The sequence below is a fragment of the Neomonachus schauinslandi genome, chromosome 2 (genome assembly GCF_002201575.2).
Source record: "Neomonachus schauinslandi chromosome 2, ASM220157v2, whole genome shotgun sequence".
In the NCBI taxonomy this organism is placed as follows: Eukaryota; Metazoa; Chordata; class Mammalia; order Carnivora; family Phocidae; genus Neomonachus; species Neomonachus schauinslandi.
In genome coordinates this window covers 87,595,541-87,606,895 of record NC_058404.1, presented here as the reverse complement: position 1 = coordinate 87,606,895, position 11,355 = coordinate 87,595,541, and the positions used below count along the sequence as shown (strand labels likewise).

General features: G+C 36.5%; 1 pseudogene; it reads right to left on the bottom strand.

The window, feature by feature from the left end:
* Nucleotides 1-4,429: 4,429 nt before the first annotated feature.
* Nucleotides 4,430-4,844, bottom strand: LOC110571235 (annotated as a pseudogene).
* Nucleotides 4,845-11,355: the final 6,511 nt, after the last annotated feature.

The window sequence follows — 11,355 nt, the reverse complement described above, 5'->3', positions numbered from 1 at the left end:
TTCTTTATCTTTTACACTTTATATTTATCTGCTAATTTTTCTAATTTCTCTAATCATTACAAGCAAATTTTTCTCTACATCATGAACATAGCTATAACAGCTGCTTTAAAATCTCTATGAATTCAAAAATCTTGTATTTTGACGTTAATTTCCACTGAAGTTCAAATTTTGTATTGTCCCCTAGACATTGTGAATATTATGTTGTGAAAATTCTACATTCTATTATATTCCCTGAAGAGTGTTGATTTTTGTAGTTCTTTTAGCAGTCAATTAACTTGGTTGGAATCAAATTGCAAACTCTCTCTTGGATGGCAGCTCAAATCTCAGTTCAGTATTTTCACTCTTGCCCCAGGTTGCTTGAAATCTACCCCCACAAATGCATGGTTCAAGAGCCAGACAGAAATGTGAGTGTATTTTCTACACAGAATTTAAGGCCTCCTATATGTTACTACATTTTTTCTGAGATTTTTTTCCCCTCATTTTCCAGCAGTTGTGATTGCCTGACACCAGAGAGACTGTGGGCTTTTTATCAGAGAGTTAGCTACCCCATATGGCATAGACTGGAAACCCTCAGACTAAAAACTGCAAAATTAAGAAATTCTCCCTATGCCTTTCCTTTATCCAAGTGGATTTCCCTCCTGAATCTCCTTGCTTTTTGTTACCATCCAGTGCCTTTGATATTTTTATTTGGATTTGGTTTTTTGCTTATCTAGGGACAAATTTCTGTATTTTAGCCTTACTTTGTTTGTATCAGTCTATGGTATATTAACATAAATCTTGGATTACAAGTAACAGAAATACAACTCAGTCTGTCTTAAACAAAACAGAAGTAAATGGCTTCCAGTACTGAAATATTTAGGATTAACTTCCAGAATAGCTGGATTGAGATTCTCAAACAGTAGCACCAGGAATTTGTGGGTTTTTTACATATGTCATATCTTGGCTCTGATTCTTCTTCATAGGCCTTCTTCTGAAGAGCCCCCTCCCCATATAGTTTTCAAAGCTCTTGACTGATACAGTACTAAATTAAGGACCTCAGCAGAAAAACAAGGCCTGATACCCACTGCTTCCAGGTGAGTCTTGGAACCAACTTCTGTGTTTTTGGTTGATTGACCTCTTCCTAAACTAATCCCAGGGACTGTGACTGACCAAAGATAGGTCATGTGTTTACCCCTGGAACTGGCTTTGAGTTCAATCCCATCTAAGGCACAGAGCCTGAGAATACAGGACAGTGGTCAGGACAGTGGTTCGCTAAAGGAAAATCAGATGATAATACTAAACAGAAGAGAGAATGGTAGATAGGTAAAGCAACAGAATCTCTCTATTGGCACAGACAGGAAAAGAAAAACACATCAAGTTGAGAAAAGAGAAATAACCAGTAACAGATGGTGACAAAAGTAGGATCTTGTTCATTGTCAGCTTTCTCCTTAGTCCTCTTAGGAGCCAAGTCTGAAGGCTCCTCTTGAGCATATTTCCATTCTTTGACTCTTTTCATTAGAGTTCTGATCTCCCTCCCTTTGCCCATAGAAACAGGGATTTAGCTTAGTTTCATTTTACCAGTATAATCAAACAATTTTTCCCTAAGCTGCAGCACAACAGCTAGGGGCATACATCCAACAAAAACTTCTCCTTTTCTAAGGATTCTGAATAGGCACAATACCTTTGTTGTCAACAGTGACCATGATACACTAAGAAAACACAACAAAGTCTCCATGTAAAAAAAAATCAGGAATACAAACATTTTGTAAATAGGGATAGTTTAAAAAAAGGACTAGTTCAGGGCACCTGGGTGGCTCAGTTGGTTGAATATCCAGCTCGTGGTTTGGGCTTAGGTCATGATATCAGGGTCATGATAGAGCTCCTAGATAGGCTCCGCGCTCAGCGGGGATTCTGCTTGAGAACCTCTCCCTCTGCCCCTGCCCAAATTAATCTCTCTCTAAAATAAATAAATACATCTTTTAAAAAAGGGCCAGTTCTTTTGGGTTACAAGATGATTTTTGTTCTTCATGTGATTCATACAGATATGTAAAGAGAATGAACAATTTTACTAGCGTGGGGTAAAAATAAACTCTTTTATTTTAATGTGCACATTATAATGGCTCTCAATCCCCAACTAGTCACCAGGGAGTTTATTGCTTCACTCAGGTTGATCTTTCCTGGGTATTGTGCATTTAGAAGGTATCTTTGCAATATTTGTGAACTCCATCCAGTGAATTCAATTCTCGTACTATTATTGCTTCTTTTCTCTCTATTACTCATCTCTATGAGAGGCCCTTTAATTATTTTTATTGTTTTTTTAATTTTATTTTATTATGTTATGATAATCACCGTACATTACATCATTAGTTTTTGATGTAGTGTTCCATGATTCATTGTTTGCGTATAACACCCAGTGCTCCATTCAGTACATGCCTTCTTTAATACCCATCACCAGGCTAGCCCCTCCCCCCACCCCCCTCCCCCCCAGAACCCTCAGTTTATTTCCCAGAGTCCATAGTCTTTCATGGTTCGTCTCCCCCTCCGATTCCACCCCCTTCATTTTTCCCTTCCTACTATCTTTTTTTTTTTTTAAGATATAATGTATTATTTGTTTCAGAGGTACAGGTCTGTGATTCATCAGTCTTACACAATTCACAGCACTCACCATAGCACATACCCTCCCCAATGTCTACCACCCAGCCACCCCATCCTTCCCACCCCCCACCACTCCAGCAACCCTCAGTTTGTTTCCTGAGATTAAGAATTCCTCATATCAGTGAGATCATATGATACATGTCTTTCTCTGATTGACTTATTTCGCTCAGCATAATACCCTCCAGTTCCATCCACGTTGTAGCAAATGGCAAGATTTCAGTTTTTTTGATGGCTGCATAATATCCCATTGTGTGTGTGTGTGTGTGTGTGTGTGTGTGTATCACATCTCTTTATCCATTCATCTATTGATGGACTTCTTGGCTCTTTCCATAGTTTGGATATTGTGGACATTGCTGCTATAAACATTGGGGTGCACATACCCCTTCAGATCACTACTTTTGTATCTTTGGGGTAAATACCCAGTAGTGCAATTGCTGGGTCGTAGGGTAGCTCTATTTTCAACTTTTTGAGGAACCTCCATTTTTACTGTTTTTTGAAAGTGTTTTTTTTTTTTTTTCTTTCATTTGGAAGAGTGCTCCTTCATATCCCTACATTGATCTCCAGAAGCCTGTTCAAACCCTCAGACTTCTAATCTCCAGTTTACTTTTGTCATAGTCTGTTGTATAGAGAGGCCCATTGTAGCAAGCAGAGAGGCTGGCTCTTGTTTTTCTACTGTAAGAGGCTGTCTATTAAATAGAACATTCCCACTAGATTTTATATTAGAAAGACTAGGTATATTTTTTCCACAGCCAGATGCTTCCTCTGTAAATAAAGGCAGAACCCCAAAGCAAGAATTGGGAACTGGAATCTGTTGTCTCATTCATATGCCTTCTGATAGACATGTTTTTGCTCTTCCTATAAACAACATTATCACCCTGTAAGAACCACTGGTGCCATACTCCACCATATCAATTTGCCTTTACCATTTACTCATAACATTGAGCAAAAAAAGGTTTACATTGTGACTGAGCCAGACATATAAGGCCAAAGTATAAACTCATTTTCAAAAGGTGGGCTACTTTAACCATTCAGAAAAAGAACTAAACTATAGCAGATGTTTGTTTTTCCACTTACCCATGTATCATCATATGAGAATTAGCAGAACTCTGCCAAATGGCATAGATGGCATTTATGTATGTGTGTGTGTTTCCAGTCATTCATACACTCATATAGATTGATATATGTTTATATCATATATATCATATACTCTGTACTTAGTAACAGCATTTACAAAATCTTGTATCAGCGATTTATTCATCTACCCTGGGAGTAGTGTTAATTGCTCTATTATACTAATGGTTTATATATATCCCAACCTTCAAATGAGCTTCGTTTAAAGTTGGCAGTGCTAGTTTACACCTGCAAAAAGGTGAGTATTTTTATCCTAGCTTGGGAATAGAGGAGGCTGTTTCTCATCACTTGGCATATGCCTAAAGAATAATATTTTTGTTTGCTTTGCTTATTATGCAAAGCCACAAGGCAGACTTTGTATTAAAGGAAATTTGCTAAAGAACTTTGGGGAAAAATCGTGGCTCTCGCAAAGTAACCACATGTTGGACAGGTGTTTATTTAAAACATTTGTTTGAATACATATGAGGCAGAGTGAATAGGATTACAGATGTTTCCTGCTTGTAAGTTCATCATTCCATTATTTAGATAGTATTTTCTAACCTGAAAAATACAATAATTTTTGCCTTTATCAAGTATTTTATTTTGTTTTCTCTATTATCTATCTATCATCTATCTATCATCTATCTATTTTAGAATGAGGCAATTTATGAACCCAGCATTTGTTCTAATGCTTCTTGTTGGCATTCGCCACCCATCCAGCAATTCTGTCCAGATCTCTGGCCCTCAGATGTCAGTTTCCCACCCCCATCTCGGTCCTCTTCTGCCATTTTCAGTGCCTCTAGGGCTTGGAAGACCATGCGGGCCACACTTTTGGAGCCTCTGCTGAAATGGCTAGGCCTGACCCTGTTTCTCTGACATCCCGCATAAATCTTAGTTGTGCAGCTGACCCCAGTGCCACCTCAGAGGTACAGGCGCCCTGCTGTGGAAGCCGCTCCTTTGTAGAACTAGATTTCATTGTAGGCCAGCCTGACAGCGTCTACCCATTCAGGGACTTCCAGCTCCCCGAACTTTTTGAGGAAGGCTGCCAGAACTCTGAGGAACTCCTGCTGGTTCATGTCTTTTACAGTAACTCCAGGCATCACGTGGCTTCGGCACTGCCAGCCAGGGGAAAGGCCAAGCTGTTTCATTAATGGAGACTATATTTTCTTGCTTTGTGTAACATGCATAGACAGCATTCAGCTATGTATAAGTAATCTCATTCTCACACTTAGTTTATTTGGATACCATTAGATTAAATGATTTAGAGATATGTGGGGTAATCTAATTCTAGCACACAAAGTGTGACAGCTGAAGCATTATCTAGTAGCAACCTCCACTGATCTAAGATGAAGCAGTATGAATGATGTGGAAGGCTTTGAACCATCCCATGACTTTCAGTGTGATGTTTTTATTTCCCACCTCAACACCAAGGTCATCTTAAAGCTCCCCATCAAAATGTAAGCTCCTCGAGGGCAGGGGCCTTGCCCATCTTATTCATGTCTATATGCAAAGTCCTTAGGATGCTACCTGGTTCAATACATACCTGTTTAATAAATGAGTGAGTGCGTAAAAAAGAAAATCTAAATATTTATCTAGAATTTCAAAGAGTATGTGTGTGCATGAATATGTGCATGCACCTGTGTGTTTAAAAGAGAGAAAGAGAGACAAAGAGTAACAGTATTCACTGAGATTCCATTTTTTAACATTAAAAACTATTCTGTCCACAAAGGTTCAGTGAAATATTTTTTTTAATATAAAAATTATTGAGTTGATAATTTGGAATGATAAATTCTGATTGTGTTTCTTTGTTGAATAGTTGTATCTTCCCAGAGTTTGCATCAACACAGTGTTTACTGAACATCTGCTGTGTGCCCACAGGGACTCTGAGAGGAACTAGGGATATAAGGTGGAAAAGCTTATATGTTTATCTCATTATTTTCATAGTATGATAAATAAACGTTGTCTTAAACTAACTGCTTCAGCAAGTAGTAATATTTTAAGGCATTTCCTAAGGAGTTAAAAAAAAACCCAAAACAACAATAACAGCCACTATAGTGAAAAGCACTGCTATTAGATTCAGTTAGTTATTTTCCATTACAATAGTTTAGTTTTCTTTTTCAGGTCTCTAAACAATTAACAAGATAATAAGTGACACAGAAGAAATGTTGACCTCTTGATCTCATCTTCACTCTTTGTCTTATTAATGCTTTCATCAATCATTCAGTATGACTGTTGAGATAAATCTAGATACAGAAAAAGTGCCTCTTTTCTGTGTATAAACCCAATCAATGCAATGAATAAAATGGGTATACTTAGGAAAAGAAACCAAGATATACTTACCTTTTATTGTGAAGATAACTGCAAGATAACAGAAGTTGCTAAAAACCAATGCAGATTTGTTTTTTCAGTCAAGTTGCCTAGATAAGTAATGATTCAAACTCAGAAAAGCTTCTGTGCTGTGCTCGTCTGAATGGAGAAAATAAATGCACAGATCATAAATTAATGCCTGGAAACAGACCATGAACTTTTGCCAGCAACAGCTAATTTGCAACAATGGGGGCTTGGTGAAAATGACAGTTTCAGTCGGCATGGGGAGGCAAGCAGAGCCATTTGAGAGGATGGAGAGCATTGTGCCTGCCAATTGATGTTGGCAGGGGATTGTCAACCCACTGAGTACCAGGACGCATCAGCATATTTAATGTTATGAGCATAGACATTGTCTTTAAAAACATAAACCATGAGAGGGCAATGTGCGCTGCAGGCTGCACAGAATAGCATTTCAGGCAGGTGGATGGCACAGATACTTATTAAAGTTGTGGCAAGTGGGAAATAGAGATAGAAAGGAACCAGATACAAGGAGAAAGAGGTGAAACGCCCAAAGTAAAAACTAAAAGTAACAAATGTTCAATGCAAAAAAAGAGGAAAAGACAAATAATAGAAAATACAGAAAAGCGCAAAGGGAATAAAAGTTATTCTAGCACCATCACCACAAATAGTACTGTTAAAACTTTGTTGTAAGATTCTTTTAGCATTTTTAGCTCAAGAATTTAAAATAACTTAAAAAAAGAGGTATTAAGAGTTATGTTGGACAGATCTATTATAATGAAGATAATATTAACTTCCCCACATGTCTTGAATTATGAGCTAATCTGTAAATTAGAATAATTGCAGCCTACTGGAACTACCAAAAATGTTATGGAAACCTTCTACTAATTTATAATCTTACCTACATAATAGCAAACATATTTTGAGAATTAGTTGCCCATGTGTATATATGATAGAAATTAATGAGACTATAAGCTAGTTATAATTACATTACATTAAATTCCTCTGCTTCAAAATACTTGTGAACAGGTGTTCTATGTCACAAGAAAATCTTTCAGTTGTTCATAAATAATCTTACAAACTTTTATATATGTCATACTTTTTGTTCAGTGTTGAAAATACAAGAAATAATATATAATCAGGTATACTGGGATAAAATCTTAAAGCAATAACTGATGAGTTTTCATACTTTGGGTTTCTGGAATTCCTTTCCTTATGTTGATCTTCTCTCTCAGGCTAAGCATTGAAGTCACAGTTTTTCCTAGAAAAAACTGTACTTGTGGAACCAATGACTCCCATCTGCCCCACAAACCTTCCGTTCTCAAACCCAGAATAGGTGAAGATACTCTCTCTAAGGAGAGATGACAAGAGGTTAGAGAAAAAGTAAAAGAAGTAGACTCTGGGAGCTTTGCTGAAGTAGAATGAGGTTCGGCAGTGTAGCAGGGTACCTGATTGGGATGCTGAAAGCAGATGGGAATGGGAGCTGATCTTTCCACATTCTTTGTATCCCAGAATGTCATGGGAGGGAAAAGTTTTTTTTTTTTTCAATAGATCCAACAAAGTTTCAGGCTTTAGTTAAGAGAAAGAAGCTATTGAGAGGCTCAAGGATATGACGAGGGTGAACTACAGCAGTGGCAAATATAAATACCAAATTGAACAAGTGTCCTTTACATCTTCAGAACTATAGATTCCATGGACTCTGGCAGGAGAGAGGATGGCCTCAGGTCTACTCACCCTGCACCAAAACTGACTGCATAATGGTAGATTAGGGGTTTTTTGGTCATCAAGTAGAATAGGGCTTGAAATATTTTAAAATCCAGTTACAAAGTAGAAAAAATAACTTCATCTGCACCCTTGGGTATTCAAACTCAACAAACCAGCATACTTCTAGGGTATTTTAGAGCTGATACTTACATTCTCAATTAACCTCACAATAACTATATTGTAGGTATTATTAACCCCCACTTTTTAATCATTCATCATTAAAAATGTATTAGGGCTATTAGGTGCCTAAATCTGCACTAAGTTCTAGATATTCCCTGTAATAATAGATTCTTGTGCCTTACCCAACATCTGCTGGGCCCAAATTAACACTAATCTAGATGGTGGAACCTGACAACTACTTACATTTCAGCTGCCTTGGATACCTCACACTCATGCAGGTACAATCTGGTACAGTCTGGAAATGTGGAGAAGTTGCTTTATTTTATGGAGTGACCTTTGACCAGTGGGGCTTGGGAGCTAGTAGATAAAAGTTCAACATGGACTAAACAATTCTGAAAAACATAGTTTGTAGCTTTTTAGAATCTCTTGGCATTTACTGAACCTCAATGGTCCACAGCAGTGACCAACTCTACAGTGAACCTCCTCTTTTATATCATTCTCCCCAGTTCCTCAGTCTACTGTTTCCCAAATAAAATATCCAGACACAAGTGTGGTATATGACGACATTTGTGTATGTGCTGGAAGGAAAGAGCTATAGCACTAATTTAACAAACCAGATTTAATTCATGGTCTCAGGAGGCTAATGGTTTGTGAAAAAGATTTTAAAACTGGATATTAGAGATGTTTAGACACTTTTTTTATTTAAATTCAATTAGCCAAGGTACAGTACATTATTATTTCTTGTTATAATGTTCAATGATTCATTAGTTGAGTATATCACCCAGTGCTCATCATAGACACTTTTTTTGAGGCTAAATAACTACTGAGAGGTACAGCCACAATTGGAACCAGGACCGCACAGTCTCAAAATATGTTCTTTCCAGTATAAAATGGGAACAAATAATCAATGGTGCTATTGCCTATGTTGCAGTGTTTTTTGTTTTTGTTTTTCTTAAAGATTATTTATTTATTTATTTGAGAGAGAGAGAATGCACAAGTGGGGGGATGGAACAGAGGGGGAGGGACAGGGAGGAGGGGAAAGAATCTCAAGGAGACTCCATGCTGAGCTCAGAGTCCCTCGCAGGACCCTGAGATCATGACCTGAGTGGAAACCAAGAGTTGGAAGCTTAACCTACTGAGCCAGTCAGGTGCCCCTGTTGCAGTAGTGTTAAAATTTTCCTCATTAAGTATATTTCCTTCAAAATAGGAAGTGAAAACAGATGGGATATAATATCAAATGATTTAGGCTGAGATGTTTGGTAGCGAGTTCGAAGAAAGGAAGTTTGGGTCAAGAGCCACGATAAGAGAGTCTGGGAAAATAAGAACAAAAATAAATTCTGCTCAATTTGCAGAGGAGATGAAGTCATGAAGAAAGACATCAAAGAATTCACATAAACAATTTGGACTTTCAAATCCAAATAACAATTTCTTTCCATCTAAATATTAAAAATAGACATAAGATAAAAATGTACTTGAAACTACAAAATTAATTAGTCTGAAGCTTTCTACTAAAACTTCGGTGGTATGGCTATGTATTCTATTGCTTCTGCCAACTATTTATGTACAACTTATTAGGGACTCTAAGGAAAGAATTTTTTTCAAAATTAATACATGTGATCTTTAGATCTTTATTTAATTTCAATGTAATTAACATCACATGATGATATTTTAAAATGTAGGCACTATTCATGATGTCATTTTCTTCCAAAGATTCGTTTTTTATCATTATTGAAGTATAATTAACATACAGTATTACATTAGTTTCATGTATACAACATTGAGATTTGAGAATTCTATACATTACTTAATGTTCACCATGGTAAGTGTAGTCACCATCTGTCACCATACAATGTTATTACAATATTATCGAATATATGCCCTATGCTGTACTTTTCATCCCTGTGACTTATTTATTTTATAACTGGAAGTTTGTACCTCTTAATCCCCTTCACCTATTTTGCCCATCCCCCAGCCCCTTCCCCTCTGGCCACTACCAGTTTGTTCTTTACATCTATGAGTCTGTTTCTGTTTTATTTGTTTGCTTTTTGGATTCCACTTATAAGTGGAATCATATGGCATTTTTCTTTCTATATCTAACTTATTTCATTTAGCATAATACACTTTCAGTCCATCCATACTGTTGCAAATGGTGAGATATCATTCTTTTTATATGACTGAGTAATACTCCATTGTATATATATCCTACATCTTCTGTATCCATTAATCCATTAACGGACACTTAGGTTGCTCCCATCTCTTGGCTATTGTAAACAATGCTGCCATAAACACAGGGATGCATATATCTTTTCAAATTAATCTTTTTGTTTTCTTTGGGTAAATACCCAATAGTGGAATGCCTGAATCATATGGTATTCCTATTTTTAATTTTTTGAGGAAACTTCATACTGTTTTCCACAGTGATTGCACCAATTTACATTCCCACCAATAAAGCACAAGGGTTCCCTTTTCTCCACATCCTCGCCAACGCTTGTTATTTCTTGTCTTTTTCGATATTGGCCATTCTGACAGATGTGAGGTGGTATCTCATTGTGATTTTGATTTGCATTTCCCTGATGATTAGTGATGTTGAGCATCTTTTTGTGTGTCTGTTGGCCATCTGTATGTCTTCTTTAGCAAACAAACTTTTCAGGTCCTCTACCCATGTTTTTTTGGATTTTGTTGTTGTTGTTGTTCTGGTGTTGAGTTGAATAACTTCTTTATATATTTTGGATATTAACTCCTTATTGAATATATGATTTGCAAATATCATTGTCCATTCAATAGGTTGTCTTTTTGTTTTGTTGATGGTTTCCTTTGTTGTGCAAAAGCTTTTAATTTTAGAGTAGTCCCAATATTTATTTTTGCTTTTGATTTATTTTTCTGAGGAAACATATCCATAAATACATTGCTAAAGTCAATGTCTAAGAGATTACTGCCTATGTTTTCTTTTAGGAATTTTATGGTTTCACATTTAGATCTTTAATCTATTTTGAGTTTATTTTTGTGTATGGTGTAAGAAAGTAGTCCAGTTTCATTCTTTTTTTAAGACTTTATTTATTTACTTATTTTTAAAGAAAGAGAGTGGGGGAAGGGCAGAGGCAGAGAGAACCTCAAGCAGACTCCATGCTGAATGCAAAGCCCAACTCGGGATTTGATCTCATGACCCTGAGATTATGACCTGAGCTGAAATCAAGAGTCGAATTCTTAACCTACTAAGCCACCCAGGCACCTCTAATTTCTTTTTTTTACAGGTAGTTGTCCAGTTTTTCCAACACCATTTATTGAAAATTGTGTTTTTTTCCCATTTTATATTCTTGCCTCCTTCATCATAGATTAATTGACCATAAAAGCATGGATTTATTTATTTATTTATTTATTTATTTATTTATTTATTTATTTATT